Source organism: Bombyx mandarina, chromosome 04 (genome assembly GCF_030267445.1).
Source record: "Bombyx mandarina strain Sakado chromosome 04, ASM3026744v2".
NCBI lineage: Eukaryota > Metazoa > Arthropoda > Insecta > Lepidoptera > Bombycidae > Bombyx > Bombyx mandarina.
Window position 1 is genome coordinate 16,102,797 of NC_143211.1, and position 21,531 is coordinate 16,124,327.

At 34.9% G+C, this 21,531-nt stretch overlaps 1 protein-coding gene across 5 annotated transcripts in view; it reads right to left on the reverse strand.

The window, feature by feature from the left end:
* caps (capricious) overlaps window positions 1-21,531 on the reverse strand; it is a 476,818-nt gene that overhangs the window by 314,200 nt on the left and 141,087 nt on the right. For 3 of the 5 annotated variants that reach the window (XM_028180283.2, XM_089727186.1, XM_089727185.1), the window contains exon 1: window positions 15,599-15,959. The exons of 1 other annotated variant lie outside the window; for it this stretch is intronic. The gene's annotated coding sequence lies outside the window, so the exon portion shown is untranslated. Of the gene's footprint in view, window positions 1-15,598; window positions 15,960-21,531 lie in introns of those variants that run through there. One more of the 5 variants, XM_089727183.1, reaches the window with a different exon arrangement.

Genomic DNA, 21,531 nt, shown 5'->3' on the forward strand with positions numbered 1-21,531 from the left:
CGACGAGCTCAAAGCCCACCTGATGTTAAGTGGTTACTGGAGCTCATAGACATCTACGACGTAAATGCGCCACCCACCTTGAGATATAAGTTCTAAGGTCTCAGTATAGTTACAACGGCTGCCCCGCCCTTCAAACTGAAACGCATTACTGCTTTACGGCAAAAATAGGCGGGTGGGAGGCGCGGACTCACAAGAGATCCTACCACCAGTAAAATTATTAATATGACTACACCATAGAAAAACTCAAAGTACCAAATCGACCTTTTCATGTTATATTTAAGATTGCCAGTTGAAAATATTTTGAATTGCCGCAGTTGCCGACATGATTTCGTGTCATAACTAAATGGCACAGTTATTTATTTCTTTTAATTATTTTTGTTAGTAGATTTTGGTGCTTTACGTTACGTTATTCAATGAGATTAAGTTTATAGTCTGGCCAGCGAATCATGGCACAACTAAATAGCGGCAATCCAAAATATCTTCAGTTGGCAACATTAAAGATAACATAACACGATTTGATACATTTGTGTTTTTCTATGGCATAGTCACATTAATATAAAAATGCAAAACTACCCTTTCATGCTATATTTGATGTTGTCAGTTGTAGATATTTTGAATTGCCGCCATTGTAAGTAGTTGTGTCACGATTCGATGGCCATACTCTATTTACATTGATTAAAATACCTATAAGAACAGTCATTTATCCTAAAGCAAAAGAGTATTAATTATTTTTTACACCCGATTTCCACTAAATCGATCATATTTTATGGATGCTCTAATTCTAATCCGCGCGTTTGTGGAGCTAGTTACGTATATTGAAATAAGTATTGTAGATGTTTACAAAGATTGTTTAAAACAAAAAATTGAATATAACTTATTTTCTACACTTGGCCATTGTCAATGAAGCTAAGATTTCAATAGGTTAATCAAGCAAAATAGACGAATTTTTTGGTACATATCCCATTCGTGTAACGCTTAGGCCCAAAATGGGGTTTCTCCTTTAGTATACAGGGGATTTCGGGGGCGATAAATCGATCTAGCTACGATTTATTTTCAGAAAATGTTGTTTTATTCGTGTTTTCAATAATCAACTCTTCCCGACATATATTGGCGAATAATAATACTATTTTTCTTAATTAAGGGCAATTAACCGCTTTAAAGACACAACAAGATGGCGTTATCAAAAAAAAACCGAGCAAAGCTCGATCATCGTCTGGTATTAATTTAAAACAATATACAACAACAAGAAACAACATTTAATGCCCTTTCTTCAATAATTCTTTATCACACATTTCACAACGTCCATTAACCGAAAAAATATTTAAACAACTATCAATTGTCATATGACAGATTGACATTCAATCATTCATTACAACAATAAAATACTAAATTGTTTAAAATTAATATTAAAAATTAAACAGTATAGTGCGTTTCAAAGAAAAATGTACAACACGTCAATGACCTTGATCTGTCAAAGTTCGATAAAAAAGTATGGACAGCAATAAATAAATAAAAAAAAATTTATATATCTTCTATTTTTTACTGAATTTTTTGTCTAATTATGAAGAATATATAATTTTTTTGATATGTTGAGTACTGGTCGAGGTAAATTAAATATGAGTTTAAATTTTATAAAAAAATCCACCTATTTAAAAATCAAGGCTGTAACACAGTCGGGCCCTATAATCTATGGATGGGCGACCATAATGATGACTACCCAAGCATTGGGATGAGTGGAATCGGCAAATTCGAAGATTTGGATTATAAAAATTAATATTTAAAAATTCCTACCTTTTTTACTGACTTTATCACTTTTTCGATTTGACAGCTATGACATCACAATGTGGCGCAGGTCCATGCACTTTCTTATTTAAAACGCATTAAACAGTATTAATTAAACAAAACTCAAGTCTCTTTTTACTCAATGGCAGATTTCACTCCATGACACTAAAGAAAATACCTTTTTAAAAACTAAAGGGTTTTAAATAATAAAATTTTTCTTTACATATATGTCAGCTAATTATTGACATTCTCCTGTTTTTCTGGCCAATTTTTTATCTCCAGTACTATTGATTGATCATTTATGAGCTCAAAACAGTTGGTACTCCTGTCTTCTTTTTGCAAGCATTCAAACGTTTGCGAGGTGTTTTTTACGTAATCTGGTAATTGCTTAGCCTCTGATAAGCGATTGGGTTCATTTACATAATATACACTAAATATTAAGGGTGAATATATATTTACTATATACTTTATATTGATAGTTGAAATGTGAATTTTTTTACGTTTATTTTTCAATCACGTAATTTTGAAGTCGTCGTGGCCTAAAGGATAAGTCCGGTGCATTCGTATCGAGCGATGCACCGGTGTTCGAGTCCCGCAGGCGGGTGTCATTTTTTCTAATGAAATACGTACTTAACAAATGTTCACGATTGACTTCCACGGTGAAGGAATAACATCGTGCAATAAAAATGAAACCCGCAAAATTATAATTTGCGTAATTACTGGTGGTAGGACCTCTTGTGAGTCCGCACGGGTAGGTAGCACCGCCCCGCCTATTTCTGATGTGAAGCAGTAATGCGTTTCGGTTTGAAGGGTGGGGCAGCCGTTGTAACTATACTGAGAACTTAGAACTGATATCTCAAGGTGGGTGGCGGCATTTATGTTGCAGACGTCTATGGGCTCCGGTAACCACTTAGCATCAGGTGGGCTGTGAGCTCGTCTACCCATCTAAGCAATAAAAAAAATAGAACATGAGTTCAGTATTAAAAGTACAACATTTTAAATTATAATTTTGCTCTTATATATATACACCGAATAAAAATATTCAACTCATACTCATCCATATTTAATATACTACTTAATCAGTAATCCCTTGGCACCCGTTATTAAAAACTTAATTATTTGTTTTCATATCAGCCTGTCAATCATAGAAAATTACTGTCGTATTTAAGACGATCAAACATCACAAAGGTTTTCTAATCTTAACTGCTCTACGACATCATAGCGAAATTGTTATAATAAAAATTTCTTCCTGAAATTTTGTAAATTAATTTTCTCGTTAACACAGAGAAACTTGTCATGAAATAGTTCATTTTGAAATTCAAAAGACTTAAATCGCATCCACCGACAAGACATCTTATTTAAATTTTCAAATTGAATCCGAAACATTGAGAGTCCCATATATAGATTTATGTATTTTAACGCGCGGCCAATGCATCGAATTACTTACTAGTCTAGTTTTTCTTCACCTTATCCCACTAGGTGGGGTCGGCACATCTAATTTTTCCTCGTCCCTTCCATTCCTTCTCTTCTGTCAGCTTTACACTCACTCCTCTCTCTCTCTGTTATCGTCATTCACACACTCCATCCATGTCTTCTTCGGTCGATATCTTCCCCCTCTACCTTGCACTACCATTTCCATACATCTCCTAATCACATGCATCTTCTCTCTACGCATCACATGTCCATACCACGCTAATCGTCCGCTCTTTAATTTGTTAATTACCAGGGCTACCTTCACACTTCCTCTGATATACTCATTCTTTATTTTGTCCTCGAATTACTATTGTTATCAAATTATCATTCGAGCACATATTTTATAAAGCCAATCAGTATTGCTCAAATCGACATTGGTGCAGCAAAAAATAGTCTAATAGTTTTAACTGCAAAAGAAAGACGAGAAAATATGAAAAGGTCTATCAGCAGACACACGCAGCGAGCATATTTCGACGCCTATCGAGTTATATCAAATTTATGAAAATACACAACAAATTTACTTCAAGTAAAATAAAAATCCTATTGAAGTCCCTTAAAATAGGCAGTCATGATTTATGCTTCGGTAGCTCCGTGAAAAGGATTAACCATAAAAATTGTGTTCCAACGTAAAATCCCTAAGGACATCAGGGCGCTTGATGTCTTACAAATTAAAAAGGGCATCAAGATTAAATTCAGCTTAAAAATGTTCCAAAGAAAATTCTTACAACAGGCTTCCTCTACATCGTTAAGGTGAATAACAACCAACTCATTTCTGAGACGAAAAAACATTTCACTGTATGCTCGAATTTAGATATTAAATAACTCGAGCCTAATTTCGTGTAATTATTTTGATGTCTGAGAAGCATTAAAACGTATAAATAACAACTCTTAAAGTAGCTATTATTTTCAAATAGCAGTATCTTTAATTTGTATAACGTTAAATGGTCTCTATTATTTGGAAGAGTAAACGAATTGTTCAGAATGGTTTTAGGGGTTGACTCGAGATATGTATCTAATTGCATTCGGGTCACTGGAGTCGTCCAAGCAATCTAGGTTGCCCTATGCAGTTCATCAATTAACTCTTGGATTGTTTGTTTAGAACACAATGTAGTCTCCATCTTGCTTACTACACTCTAAATGTAATTAATACTGAAGATGATATGGCGTACAATGATTTAATATAAGCGTTGCTTGTAAGTCTGTTTTTTGTTTTTTTAATGCAAATCACTTAGGAATATTCTGTTATTTTTCGTTCTATTCAATTACTTATTGTAATAATTGGAACGAAGTTCCTTACGGCATGCTTGGATTTTGCTGTGTAACCGAACTGAAAAAAATGTGATAGTAAAAACCGTAAGAAAAAGTCCGTGGAATAAGGCCTTGTTTTCCGCACAGCGATATTTCACCGAGCGATTTTTTCTCGTAATTCTTTTTTTATTTTTTATATGGAACTTCGTTCCTATCCGGTGTCCCACGACACCACACATCTTTTGTATTTTTCATTAATTTATTTATTTAAATTTAGGAAAGCAAACATTTGAAATGGTTTGCTACGTTTTGTACTAGAATTTCAATAATACAAAAAGAAAACTTATAATGCGATCGGAACTTGAATTGTATTTTAAAGAAAACAAAATTTAACAGCAATTTTTCGTTACATATTTAATATTCAGCTGGCCTTCATTTGCAGCTTAACAAAAACAGCTAACAACACAAAACAATGAACAAATACTTGAAAAGTTTATTCAAACCAACTAAATGTCACATTTTGAGTTGTTATCGCTTAAAGAATAAGATAACTCACCATTCGTATCGAGGTACCAAATTTTCCCAGGAAAAACAGCGTGTAATACAGATCAACCTCGCAAAATTTATACAATTACGTAATAACTGGTTTCAGAACGCATTGTGAGCTAGTAAAGTTGATAGTGCCGTTCTGGCTATTTTTACCATGTAGGTAGGTACCAGTAGAACTGAAACTTAGAACTCATTACTCATAGATTCATGTATCCTCCTCTTATGTCTCATAGATCCCAAATGAGTATATCACAAAAGCATCAAACTGCGCCGCGAATTTGCGAGAGGTCCTTCATAGATACAGTAGCCTCAATAACTCTGAACAATATGAAACAGTAAATAAACATCCAGTCTATCAAATTCCCGAAACAACACCACTTTCTGATTAGCTTTTTAAGAATCGGCTTAACTTTTTACGACGGTCGAGTAACGTGTTTTCTTCAATTTATTATCGAAGTTACATAAAGTTTGTTTCTTTGGAAAATGGGTGACGCACTCAATCTCCTTTTGTTTGCGACTTCCATTCGAAGTTCCAGGTAAAAGCACTGGAATAATGTTTCCGGCATTAGTGGTAAGTTCGTAATGAAACCAATAATGATAATTTAATAGCATGGATTTGACGTATTAAATAAATGTTAGCTAAACTGGGAGTTCTTCTCCGCCATTATAATCTGGTCTTAAGTGCATGGTATAAAGCATGATTCGCATCTTGGACAGTCACTCCCTGACAGGGGCTCGAAGCGAGCAACTGCTTTTTTTCCTACCTATACTGATAGCCTTGAGAAGCTATTTTAGCTTCGCCCTAACGTGTAGGTGAGCTCACGGGGCTCAAACCGGAGTGTTGCTAGCACTGGCCCTAGCAAGAGCAATGCTTCGCAGAATCTACCACCGGATCGGAATCGCGACTCACTGTGAGGATCCGGCGAGAAACTCAGTGTGCTGTATCTGTGGGTTAATTCGCTCGTCGAGCCCTTCGTCGCAAGCGACGGGCTCGACCAGGACGGCGACCGGTGACAGCATCTTGCTCCTTACACACAGCGATTTTCTAAATTTACCTTTTATTTGAACCCATACCCCGAAACCTTTAAAACTACATACTGGAAACTACAGTGGGATTAAGATTCTATTGTTTGTAACGTATATAGTAAAAAAAGATGTGTGGTGTCGTGGGACACTGGATAGGAACGAAGTTCTTTATTATAAAAATATTAATTTTAAGTTCTATTCGAGGTATAAAGAAAATAAAACTGGAGGTTTCGCAACAACCCACGGTCATTCGGTAACGCGCGAACTTATTGTGGTACACTTCATGCACGGTTGTTTGCACGAGAGTGTATTGCGCAAACGAACGCTCTGAGATCGTGGTCAATGAATGATAAAAGAATATGTTATTTTTTATACGTTATTTCAAAGTTAAGTCGTACACAGTGTGCATTACTAATAAAAATCTTACGTTAGGGACGTTTTTTCCCGGTTAGGGTACCCCTCCGCATCGTCCCATAAGGAACTTCGTTCCAAAAATGTAAACAATGGAATGAATGTTAGGTATAAAACGTCAAAAGAATACGAAGTGTACGATTTCGAGTGAGAATTCTGTAAAAGTAAGGTGATCGGAAATTAACAGTAATTGCTTGAGACACTCAAAACTGCAAGCATGTCTCACCTGCCTAGCTTCCCCCTCCGCACCGTCCCATAAGGAACTTCGTTCCAAAAATATGAACATACTTAAAAGAACAAAAATCATATCTACGATATTCGACACCGAAATACCATCAGCCCGTTTTTATTTGGAGCACTGTCTTGGATGTAGTCCGAGTCAATATTTTAAGAAAGGTCCTTGTATTACCGTTGACTTTAGAATCTGTTCTTCAAATAAAGAAGCATAGCTGTGTGCTCAGTTGTGTTTACAATTATCGTATCAGAGTTAATGCAAGATCGGAGCGGCGATCACGAAGTATGTCCGGTCTAAAAGCTATAGTTTCATAAACATCCAGCTATCGAGACTGTAGTAGTGTACTTTTACACGTGTTTATAAGAACGCGTCCGAAACGAAAGGTCTGTACTGATAAACCCTTTGAGGAAACATACAAAGAAAAAGTGTGTTGTATAGGATATGTTGCAACGAACACCGATAACATTTGTAGAACAAATTATGTTAATATTGACAAGACGATGCCAGTTCGTTTTACGAGATAAAACTTATCGGATCGGTTTTTTCTTTGATAGATAGATTTTTAATAGAGACAATTTATTGAGTTATCATCTGAGATCATAGACGTTACAACGCGAATTTAGTTACGCATAATCTATGTGCATAGATTATACACTTAATATATTAGAGATAGATGCGCAACTCTCATTTTTATTTTTGCTTTAGTTAAAGCCCGGTCCAGCAGGCGTCGCTACGGTCGATTATTAGTCTCCCTACCCCCCACCAGGTGGCTTTTTTAGTAATTTTAATATTTTTAATAACTCTCTTTATGAAAAAATCTTATCGTTTAGAATCGCTGGAATTCCCGGTAGTACTTATGAGATATTAAGGAATGTTTGATTGTGTTCAGCATTCTAATCGATAAGATCTTTTCATACAGAGAGAAAACAGTTTTTTAAAATAAAAAGCTGTAATTCTCTGTAAGCTATTTAATTTCCCTATATTACAAACAATTTTCGGTTAAAAGATTGTATGAACGTACAATTGTATAAAACTTCGAATAACAATAACTCCTCTAGATTAATCCTACTAGCGTACTTATTAACATTAAATCGAAAGTTATCTAAAAGTTAATTAAGTCTAGATAATCAAATCATTCAATGTCAATTAAGTCATTTGTGCGAAATATAAACATGTCAGCTTTCCATTATAAACATAGTAGACAATTTGAATTAAATTTAATAAATTTGTTTCTTAATGATAGCAGTTCTTGCTTAAAGTTGATCGTGACAGATCATGACCTTGTATGAAAATATTACATCTATAAATACTACCTATGCTTCGTCATACAATAATTGTCATTTAAACTAGCATTGTAGAGATAATACACACACTAAAGTGAATACTAAATTATTCTTAGCATTCTTATAAACATTTAGAAATTTAAGAAACGATTAACCCACAATCATGTTCATAACATGTGACATTTTGTTCTGCACAAACGTTTTGTTACATGATTTGAAAAACAAAAAAAAAACAAAAAATGTTTAAAAAATGTAATGATGATTTAAAGTACTCTTAAATATTGATAGTTTGTACTTAATGACACTTATAGTAATCTTAGACATGATTACAATAGTTATACTTTTATTCTTTAACTAAATTATTTCTATTCTGACGTTTCTGATGCTTTAGCTTTGGTAATACTAGATGAAACAAACAGCAGATTGAAAGAAAATCATCTTAAAGTTAATTACATTCATTACAAACCATTAGTTTGCATTTTGTTACAAAAGAAACTGATGTTCGTTACATGCAAATGAATTATAAACATACACATGCAAACATAAAATGTAAATTTATCTTTTAATCCAAATTAAATGTACATTAATATTACATCTAAATAATAGAAAGGGTCTCGAAAATTTTTATTGCTCTCAACAGCAGACGAGCACACAACCCGGCTCATGATAAGTGGTCACCAGTGCTTATAAACTTCAGCAGTGTCATAGGGGTTGCTGTCTATCACTTAAGTTTTAATAAATTATTAATATACTCAGTCACAAGCATATTGATTTCACATAATGAAAATGTAAGAAACATAATCATGTTTGGGCATTTTCATTTATATCTGCTCATACAGAAAACACAAGTTAGCAAATATATTCCACAGTTAATCTAAATAATTGCAAATAATGCTTTTGAAGATCGTTGACTTTTGATCATTAATTAAAATCATCTTCTCGTAGAATTTACAAAAGCTCATTTACAAAAATTTATATCAGTATTTTCATATATTACTAACTTACTAATTACAACTATTCAAACGTAATAGTATAACTATAAGAACTAAACAACCTATTTTAAAACAAAATTGGCATCAATTTAGTTCTTATGATCTATTTCATCTTTTAATTTATAAATTATAAACATATTTAAAAAAAATTAAGATCCCTTGTGAGTTCACATTCCTTGCTGAATCAGTTTCTCTTCTGAAACGGAGAAACAAAGTATCTTAAGTATGTAACAAATATTGAAAAAATACGACCATGAAAAATTTAGTGTTAATGTAATCATACTTACAAATTAATATATTACATAACACGTTCTGGTTCAAATATAGTGCATCAATCTTTTCATGTTTCAGACATTTTAGTGCTCCTTATAATTTTTCCATAAAATTTTGTCATTATCAAACCTTTGTCTACAAAAATAAAAACATTATTTTATATTGGGTAGAAGGATGAACGTGGTCACAGGCCACTTGGTGTAACTTGGTTATCAAACACCAGGAAACAAAATGTGAATGCCATCATCTAACTTTGGATGTGAGATCAATTGTGCTGTATTTTATTTAAACAGGAAAGCATGACTGATTGATCATTCCAAAAAACTAGTTCGGGCCCACTTGACAATAAGCATATAATACGCTGAGTTGCAAAACATAAATACTTCCACCCACTCGAGACAATTTTATTATCTGAGGTGTGTGTGTGATAGTACGAGACTTAACACCGACTGTTTTAATCAAACTTAATATAGCTTTATTTTAATTATATGATAGCTAGGCAGCAGAAATAGGAAGGACCATTAGTTGGTGCTAATTCATTTAATTATATTATGAATAATAATTCTGTTAGCAAATAATATACCGGGAAAATAGTGTAAACTCACCGTTATCAAGGCATCCGAAATAGCATTTCATTTTCGATCTTCGAGGCATGCTGATTTTTAATAATAAACTTTCTGTAAGAAACGAAAATAGTTACACAGGCTTACGAAACGCTAACGAAGAAAAAAGTATTGGAACCAAGTTATGTCTAAAGAGAATTCAAAACAGAGTTTCTCAATGTCTAATCGTCTAATATTCTCATAAAGCTAAAAGATGCTCTAAATTAATACTACAACGTAAAATAACTCACACCAAGACCAAAAAAAAACGATTTAAAAAATTAAATCGTTACGACATTTTGAAAACTTTTTTTTTTTTTTTTTGAGATTGTTTTACGGCCCTGGAATTTTGAAAACTTCAAAGCAGTGTTTCCACTTAAGTTTTTTTTAACACATTTTACCCTAGTTTCTTTTGAATTTATCCCTAAAATTTCCTAGACAACTTTCATAAATCCTTTATATAGAAAGCATAAATAAAATACAGAAAATAAACCACAGCATATTATTTAATGTAGGTATATATAATATAAACGCCCCCAGAAGATCATAGATCTATAGGATTAGAATTTTCAAGGAAGTCGACGCATTTCTTTTATATTCTTTTGCTGCACGCAACCTAACACTGTTCGGTTCTAAAATTGAGCAATTGTTTGCTGGCAAAGTTGGGAACTTTCTATGAAGCAAGCCGTTCAGGGTTTCATTAGAAAGCCTGTTTCTTTTGTCAGTTTTTACATTTGAGAACACTGAATAATCTTTCCACCTCAGTCTTTGAAGAAGGAACTGCTAGCAAAAGTGAAATGACAATTACAAGGTTTTCGTAAATGAAATTACCATGATAATCTTTCATGGTACATGAAGTACCTGTATATTACAATACAAGTAAGTTCTGGTGACATCAACGAAAATAGGTAAATAAAAGTTTGGCGGATTATACTTATTGGGATTCTGGGGAATCCCTAAGAAAAAAGCAGTGGCTTAATCTATGATTTACTTTACTAGAGGGTTACTGTTGAATCAAACCTTCTTAATAGTTTTTATACACAACTCTGTTTTATTCTTTTACTTGTCAACTCGACTTAATGTCATTCTCTCTCCATAAAATAAAATGTTCATTGTTTTACTTTAAAAACCGTTTATTTTAAAATTCACAACAGTTACTAGTATAGGCTTTGCTTTTTATATTTTTTAAATTGTCTTTATCATCCAAAATATCAGCTATTTTTCCCTAAAAAAGGGAGAATTCCCTAAAAATGGAAGCACTGCTTCAAAGTACGCTAACCTTTTTTATTGGGTCAGAACTCGTATCTGCCATCTAGTGAGTTTATTAGTTCATTAAGGCCAAAACGTTTCAAAAATGACCTCGCCGGTTCCTAAAGATGACGCTAGTTGAATGTTCTTTTCCTTTGTATGGGAGTTGCACCCCCCTGGTTACGCATTCTGAAGTATGTCGACAACATTTCTGTGTTGTAAAATAGCTGTCTCGCCTTTTGAATCTGAACTGACTGCTACACGGCATTGGTAGGCGGGATGATGGTAGTAGTGGTAAGAAAATAAACCTAAATACATAGTTATTTTGTAAAAAATCCAATGATTTGTTGCTTACGTTTAAAAGGCTGCGCGATTTTGGTTCCTAAGAACACTAGAGGTCTTTTGAAAACTATTGCGTCTTTAGCTTGTTGAGCTTTTACGCAAAAACCAAATTATCATCAAATAAAAATTTGGATTACGTTTAAAATGAAATATAACGAAGCGTAATCAAGGATATTAATAATCATCAGCTTATTTTAAGTCTTATAAAGTTAATAATCGTGTATTAGGGAATTATTGTTGCGTGTAGATTTTATTGGGTTCGCGCTGATGAAGGATAGGTATATTAACATCAGACAATGTGACAGCTAAATTGCTACATAAGCTCGTCGTGGCAATATAAAATGAATATAGCAGCTTAACCCGAAGTCAAGACGGGAACGAAATGCTCTATTATAAAATAAACGAATATAAATTAAGCGTGGTATGGACATGTGATGCTTAGCGAGAAGATGCATGTGACTAGGAGATGTATGAAAATGGTAGTGCAAGGTAGAGAGGGAAGAGGTCGACCGAAGAAGACATGGATGGAGTGTGTGAATGACGATATAAGAGAGAGAGGAGTGAGTGTTGAGATGACGGCTGATAGAAGAAATTGGAAGAGAAAAAATAGCTGTACCGACCTCACCTAGTGGGATAAGGTTGAGAAAAAGAAGATAAATTAACAACATTATATTAGTATTTTTTTCAGTTTTCTCGAGCCGTAGACGTCATTAAAACAATTCTTACGGGTTTGTCTTGGGTTTTTTACTTTCGTTATAGTAGTTTCGACGTTTTAAATACTTTACAGTTTTTGTGGTCACACATGACTAAGAATACGAATATTGTGCTCCTGAGCACAGGACGAAATAATATAAAACAAAAAAATATAGCCCGATACTAAATCGTAAAAGTTATTTAAATAATAAATCAGGCTACAAATAAATATTTATTGTTTTAGAAATACGATGAAAATACGATGCTTTAGTTTAAAAGCGCAAAAATATAAAATTATGTTATTTGATTATGATAATATGATTATTAAGAGCTCAAATGACTCATGTTTTTTTTTACAGACTCGCTTCTTATTAAGTATATTTTATGATCTTTTGAAATGTTACATAAATTATGAATGGTTTTCGCATCACTTAATGCCAAGATTTTTTTGATTTATTATATATTTTTTTTTTTTTTTTCTTTTTTTTATTGCTTAGCTGTGTGGACGAGCTCACAGCCCACCTGATGTTAAGTGGTTACTGGAGCCCATAGACATCTACAACGTAAATGCGCCACACACCTTGAGATATAGTTCTAAGGTCTCAGTATAGTCACAACGGCTGCCCCACCCTTCAAACTGAAACGCATTACTGCTTCACGGCAGAAATAGGCGGGGCGGTGGTACCTACCCGTGCGGACTCACAAGAGGTCCTACCACCAGTAATTACGCAAATTATAATTTTGCGGGTTTCATTTTTATTACACGATGTTATTCCTTCACCGTGGAAGTCAATCGTGAACATTTGCTGAGTACGTATTTCATTAGAAAAATTGGTACCCGCCTGCGGGATTCGAACACCGGTGCATCGCTTCAACACGAATGCACCGGACGTCTTATCCGTTAGGCCACGACGACCACTAATTTATTATTTTCCTTGTAGGCAGACAAGCGTACGTCCCATCTGAAGGTGAGCGGTTACCGCCGCTCATGAGCTCATGGACGTCAGCAATGGCAGTTGCAGAGCCAAGCACGTGTCTCCCGAATGAGAAAGAAAAGTAGTCCAGTTTCTCTTTACTATTGTATATCGAGTAGATTTTTTATTTACGAAGACAGTGATTGGGTGTGTTATTATAGTGTATTATTTTATTCACTTATTACAGTTTGGAACTTTGGTACCGATATATATGTATATTTATATAATAATATAATGATAAAGAATACTCCAGAATGAATTAACAATAAAAGACTTAATTGCGTTTGCTGCTATTTAATAAGAAAACAACCCTTAATCTTTTATCAAAATTAATATTTTAACCGTACTATTTATTATACTATGTAAAACTGAACTACTCTCTTTTCTGAAAGAAAGACAGCTGAGTGATTCCGTCTAAGGAAAATCTTTCTTTTAAACTAACGAGTTTTAAAGGGTTTTAATTTAAAAGATTTTTCTTTATATTTTTTTCGGGAGACCGTTATTGGAAATGCTAATAACGTTAATAACGCCGGCAGGGGTTTTGATGTCTATGGGCTCTGGTAGCACCAAATAAATCGCGAGCTTTTTTATTTATTTCCACATACAATTTTAAGTAAAAAAATAACAACGGATGTGATTTCTAAAAAGAGACAATCTATGAGGAGTATAGTGACTCTATGTACGTTTTTTTTTTACAAAAAACAAAATTAATAGTTGTTTATATTACGTTAAATTACGCTAGTGTAAATGTAGAGTAGCCCTGCTTAATACATAATTTAATTTCAAAATTTCTTCTGTCATTGGTCACCTCAAACCAACACTGTATACATTTTATATTCCCTCAAAGATAACCGTCGGCCAAAGTTACATAATATTATTTTTAAGACGCAATAAAACATAGTGGAATATTGCTTGAGATGCCATCAAGTTTGGCTTCGTCTAAGGATGCTGCGGTCGTCCGCTAACTTTGGAGAGACGCCAAAATAATTAAGTAACTGAAAATATCTAGTTTACTATTGTGGCTAGTGATTATCATATTTAAATTCAGGTGAAATTCGATTGGCTTTGAATATGGCTAGTTATTGTTATTTCTCGCAAAGGGCGATCCATATGGATCTTTTGCGACTTGAGTATATATTTGTCGAGGTGCAAATCTAGCAAAAAACTGGACTTTCGTACTTTTATTGGAAATCAAACCCGCAAAATTATAATTTGCGTAATTACTGGTGATAGGACCGCTTGTGAGTCCGCACGGGTAGGTACCACCACCCTGCCTGTTTCTGCCGTGAAGCAGTAATGCGCTTAGGTTTGAAGGGCGAGGCAGCCGTTGTAACTATACTGAGACCTTAGAACTTATATCTCAAGGTGGGTGGCGCATTTACGTCGTAGATGTCTATGGGCTTCAGTAACCACTTAACACCAGATGGGCTGCGAGGTCGTCCACGCATCTAAACAATAAAAATAAAAACTCCTTCATGGGGCCAAAGAGTGGTCTCCACTAAAAATATTTTGCTGTCGATGGCATAGGCATATGATATATTATGTAGAGTCATTCTTTCTCGTCCTCACACTACTTGTAGACTGGATCAGCTATCTACGGCCTACTTAGGACATGTTTTTCGCAACTTAAGTGTCCCTTAAGGGTACTTCTCTAGACATTTCAGTCTACTAAGATTCTTGAAGCCAATTCGAATACGATTTAAATAATTTTATTTCAGCTATAATTCATCGCCATTAATATATCAGTGCAATATTTGATTTGTTGCTGTTCAATTTTGTTTTGCGATAGGTCAATTCAATGTTTAATTTGGTAGTGGGGATATTTTCAATTGTCTATATTCATTAATGTCGAGTGGATTCACGTTTTACGAACGCTTATATCGCAACGCGACGGCCAGCAGACTATCGAGAAACTTGTGGTTCAGGGTAGGGTAAATGGTAAGAGATCTTGTGGACGAATCCCCATGCGCTGGACTGACCAGGTGAAAGACCTTACTGAAACTCCACTAAACGAGTGCGTGGGCCACACATCAGTTCGCAAACTATGGAAAACATCTATCAAGGCTTTATTAAACAAGAGTTCCACATGACCACGACTGCTCTGCCAAGAGCAACCGACTATGATGATGATGATGTTTACAATTCGTTTTGTATGTGACGGTGCCTTTAAGAAGACTTAAAGTAAATATTTATAATAATTTCTAATAGAGTCTTTGTTGATTCATAATATGTGCTAACGTAAACATTGTTTCAGAGCTCTGTTAGATTCCAAGTAATGCTTCAATCGCATTACATTATTTAGTTCAATTATTAGTAAGCGCTTACGTAGTCGGATTATTAGCTGAATTTACATTAAACATCACAGCGGAATACGCACGCAAAGTTCTCCTTGAGAATTACTCATTCTCACATTAAACACCTACATTATCTTATCTCAGTAGCGATGTGCGATATATAGTGTACATACCTGATTGAAATGTAATCCGTATGCGTTGAAATAGTTTTAGTTTCCAATTTATAAGCACACTACGTCACTTTAATGTTACACGGAATGGAACAGTCGTCGAGCACACATATTACAAACATCACATTTTGCACTATATAGCCGAGGTATAAACAATGTAACGTCCGCGAAACCGTATCGGTCACGGTTTCTGAAGCCGGATATATCTCTGTGAAAATGCTTAGCACGAAACGGGGCACAGTTTATTTAGACAAATTTTCAGTTCGTCGTCTTCGTTTTCCTACGAGCGAGGCGTTTTCGTATTGGCTGACACGTCCGCACGCGATCACGGCAGCCGACCGACTGAGGGGACCGCTGTTCGGGGACCACGGACGTGTGAAGCAAATGCAACGCGGTTAGACCATTCATACAGTCATACTCTTGAGTAATTCTTGCTGAATCTTCCTTTAAAGTTTTTATTGAAATTAAACATTCGCATTTTGTAGACGTTGCGCGATCAAAACCGCAGATAGAGCACTTGTAATGTGTCATTTAATAATGTATTTGTATTACTCTACATTTTTTTCCTACCTATGCTGATATAATTGAAAGGTTATTTCAGATTCTCCTTGACGTGTAGGTGAGCTCACGGGGCTCAAACCAGGAATGTTGCTAATACTGGTCCTAGGAAGAGCAGTGCTTCGCAGAATCTACCACCGGATTGGAAACGCGACCCACTGAGAAGATCCGGCGAAAAACTAGTGTCTCTGTCTATGGGTTAATTTACTCGCCGAGCTCTTGCGAGCGACGGGCTTGGCGAGGACGGTGACTGAACTCTACATTCATGTAGAGACGACGTTATTATAAATGTTTGAAGGCAACAATAAAACATATAAATATATCATAAATTAAAGGAGCTCGTTGCATTCATTCAACGTTCCACAAGATTATTCAGAACAATTAACAGACCGTTTGGTTTTGCGGACTCTACCTGCTCTACCTTTCTGAGGTAGAATTGAAACGGAATATAATAGAGGTAAGGATTGTGTTAGCGCACAATAGCAAGGTAAAAAAGTTGGTGTTAAAATGACAGCAGATGCTTTCAACGCGGGCAAACAATATTTTATTAGTGTTGCGTAGATATTATGTTATTTTATTTTTTTATTTTTTATTGCTTAGATGGTTGGACGAGCTCACAGCCCACCTTGTATTAAGTGGTTACTGGAGCTCATAGACATCTACAACGTAAATGCGCCACCCACCATGAGATATAAGTTTCTAAGGTCATCAAGTATAGTTACAACGGCTACCCCACCCTTCGAACCGAAACGCATTACTGCTTCACGGCAGAAATAGGCGGGGTGGTGGTACCTACCCGTGCGGACTCCCAAGAGGTCCTACCACCAGTGATTACGCAAATTATAATTTTTGCGGGTTTGATTTTTATTACACGATGTTATTCCTTCACCGTGGAAGTCAATCGTGAACATTTGTTGAGTACGTATTTCATTAGAAAAATTGGTACCCGCCTGCGAGATTCGAACACCGGTGCATCGCTACACACGAATGCACCGGACGTCTTATCCTTTAGGCCACGACGACAACAATGTATGTTTTAGGTGTTTTTATATGTATCAAATACTGTAATTGAAAATCTATGTAGTGGTATGTATACTTTGTTTGTAGATATACATATATGTATTATATATCTAAATAAAGCTGCCGTGCCAGAATAAAAGAATATAGATAAAACTAGGTATTTACTCGTTCAAAATTTTATTAATATTTTACCTATATAATTCATTTTTTCGGAGCCTTTCTGTAGATAAGCGACAATGTGGCTAGTATTTAACAGTTACAATCCCATACTAAAAAAAAGGAATTGAAGAGAGTTTCTTGCGCTCCATAGAATATATTAGAAATGTTGCAAGCTCTACAACTCTACATTGTGAAGTTTCGTCATTCCCCTCTGAATTCTTTCCAGACCAGAGCCCTTCAAATTGTATATTGAAAATTCCAATACACGTCGGATGTCGTTACATTTGGTGAATGCATTTTAATGTTAAATTTACAAAATTTTCGCGTTTACGTGTTTGTGACTCGTATTTCTGATTGAGTTGCATTTTGGTAGTTGTGGGTAATTTAAGGAAGATTTTTGGAATTTTACAATCAACTTATGATATTTTTTTTGGAGTAAAAGCTTCTTTAGTAATGTTCCAATTTAAAACTAGATGAATCGCAAATCTTTATCAGACTCAAAAAGCAACATAAGAAAGGACAAAAATTTTATGCCTTTAATGACACTGTCATTCATTGACGTAATTACATTAAGTAAAGCTAAATCGCTACCTACCACTGAAGAATCTCCTCTAAGCTTGTTTTAGAAAGAGTATGCTTATAGACCTCAAGAAACACACCAGTAAAGGAAGATTATTTGAGTGGTAGATGTTAAGTCACAAAATGATTTCTGCAACAGCTCTGTGGATGATTCTTTTTTATTGTTTAGATGGGTGAACGAGCTCACAGCCCACCTGGTGTTAAGTGATTACTGGAGCCCATAGATATCCACAACGTAAATGTGCCACTCACCATAAGTTCTAAGGTCTCAAGTATAGTTACAACGGCTTCCCCACCCTTCAAACCGAAACGCATTACTGCTTCACGGCAGAAATAGGCAGGGTGGTGGTACTCACCCGCGCGGACTCACAAGAGGTCCTACCACCAGTAATTACGTTTTGCGGGTTTAATTTTTATTACACGATGTTATTCCTTCACCGTGGAAGCCAATCGTGAACAATTTGTTGAGTACGTATTTCATTAGAAAAATTGGTACTCGCCAGCGGGATTCGAACACCGGTGCATCGCTCAACACGAATGCACCGGACGTCTTATCCGTTAGGCCACGACGACTTCACATCATAAAACTAAGTTCGAATAATTCAAGAAATATCATATAACATGAATAATATCGTTTCATTGTCGCAGTGTGGTGAGTTACATAACGAAACATTACTATCAAATAAATTTAATAAGCATATAATTCATTCACACATTCGATATTAGCTCAACTGTTTTCGCTTTATATCTGATCAAAACACAATAGAAGGTAATAGGGCTGCTATGTACTACGTTTTATAGCGCGCATATTTGATTAATTTTTACTAGTTTTAAAATATTAATACAAAGCAAAGTGAAGCAAATATTTTGTACCCTGTTTTACGAAAATTGCGCGGACGGAGGAGTATGAAATGTCCCACACTTATAGAGAACAAGCGGCCCGCTCCGGCTCCGCTCGGGTCTTTAACAGCAACAAATTTCACCGATATTTGACGTTGTTTTATTTTTTTAAATAAAATAACACTTATTGCGGCATAACTATAATAGTTAGACATATGCTGTCACGACACTTTTTGTAAACAATAATGTGTTCTACAAAGTCGTAGTACATTATTTTATCCTATCATTAATAGTTTTCGCAGGACACGCGATGTGAAGTATATTTTAGGTAATTTTTTTACACCTTGGGTTACATTATTGGAGTTTTAGTAAGGATCCCTAATTTTTTTCATAAAAGATTATAGCCTATGTCACTCGGGAATAGTGTAGCTTCCAAACAGTAAAATAATTTTTCAAATCGGTTCAGTAGTTTCGGAGCCTATTCAATACAAACAAACAAACAAATCTTTCTTCTTTATAATATTAGTATAGATATTGAGAAGAAATACAGAATGTTAATGTTTTTGTTAATTATGCATAAAAAATACATTATCTCTATAAAAAAAATAAAAAATCTCACTACCGTGTGTATTTGACACAACACACATAATACTCTTTGTTTATTGTCAGAGGCTTGTGGAGAGTATTAAGCGGTAGGCAGCGGCTTGGCTCTGCCCCTGGCATTGCTGGAGTCCATGGGCGACGGTAACCACTCACCATCAGGTGGACCGTATGCTCGTCTGCCTACAAGGGCAATAAAAAAAAAAAACCTTTGTTATTGTTTAGTCTGGTCAAGCCCGTCAAACTGAGAACAGATTAATATTGTTTGTCTTTAATATTATTTGTCCATAGTGTAGTCTTGGCGAAACCTGTGATTATAGAGGTACAATAGAGCCACAATAATGTTCAAACTTGTAATTTCAATTAATTATAGTCTAATTTCTAGACTATAATTGTTACTTGGAATTGTTACGTTGACTTGGAATATCATTAATAGGGAGACTAGGAATGTCAGAAACAGCAATGCTGAATTAACTTTAAAAATCAATAATCGAATAATAACTTCTCATCAAGAAGTGGCCAGTGCCTTTGAGCACTACTTTGCTGATATCCCAGCTTCTACCACAAAATCTTTAATTTCATCTCCTACCGTCGCCGAATCATTACTGCAAAATCATGTTGATAAATGCAGTGTTAACTTTAAGTTCACAAATATTGATATAAAGGACATAATTGATAATTTCAAGCTCATTAATATTAAGAAAACTGGTGATTTATGGGGAATTTCAATTAATGTTATAAAATCCATTATTGATATAATTGCACCTTACCTTGCTACAATATTTAATGACTGTATTGATGGTGGTGTGTTTCCTGATCTAATGAAATATAGTAAAATAATACCGTTATTTAAATCTGGTAGTACTTTTGACCCCTCTAACTTTAGGCCCATTTCAGTACTACCTACATTGAGTAAAATTTTTGAAAAAATTATTCTGGAACAACTTTTGAACCACTTCAATTCCAATAACCTGCTTCATAACAAACAATATGGATTCACTAGAGGTCGTTCAACTATTGATTCAGGTGTAGATCTCATTAAAAATATTTTTCAGGCTTGGGAAGAGTCGCATAATGCCCTTGGGGTTTTCTGCGACTTATCTAAAGCTTTTGATTGTGTTGAGCATAATACATTGTTGAGGAAATTACACCATTATGGTATTAGGGGCGTTTCATTAGAACTTATTAAATCTTATTTATCCGGAAGAATCCAAAAGGTAGACGTTAAAGGAACGAGATCTTCCGGTGTCTTACTTAATATGGGTGTTCCTCAGGGTTCCATATTGGGTCCCTTCCTGTTTCTTGTATATATCAATGATTTACCTAAGTTTATTGAAACCCGTCACGAGGTCGTATTATTCGCTGATGATACATCATTATTGTTTAAAATTAAACGACATTTGGAAGATTATGACGATGTGAATGATGCTATCTCGCGCGTGGTACATTGGTTTAGTGTTAATAATCTGTTATTAAATAACAAAAAAACAAAATGTATAAAATTTACCACACCTAATGTTAGACAAGTTGACACTAATATTACTGTAAGTGGAGAGACACTGGAGCTTGTGGATTCGACAGTTTTTCTTGGTATAACAGTTGATTCTAAGCTGCAGTGGGGTCCTCACATATGCAAGTTAGCGAGTAGGCTTAGTTCTGCAGCGTTTGCGGTAAAAAAAATACGAATGTATATTAATGAAGATACGGCACGCTTGGTTTATTTTAGTTATTTTCATAGTGTTATGTCCTATGGCATTTTGCTATGGGGCAATGCTGCCGATGTCGAAACGATTTTCATCCTGCAGAAGAGGGCTATTCGTGCTATTTATAATATGCACCCGAGGGAATCCTTGAGGGACAAGTTTAAGGAAATCAAAATTCTAACTTTAGCGTCCCAATACATTTTTGAAAATTTATTGTACGTGCGTAAAAACATTGAAGAATTCCCCAGAGTCTGCGATTTGCACAATGTGAACACTAGGAACAAACATAGGCTTGCGTTGCCGGCGGCTCGAATTAAGAAAATAAGCAACTCTTTTAGGGGGCTGGGTGTACAGCTTTTCAACAAGATCCCACTAAACGTTCAACTACTACCTGTTCATAGATTTAAGAAAACTGTTAAGGAACGTTTGTGCAACAAGGCATATTATAAAGTTAAGGATTATTTACTAGATGGCACT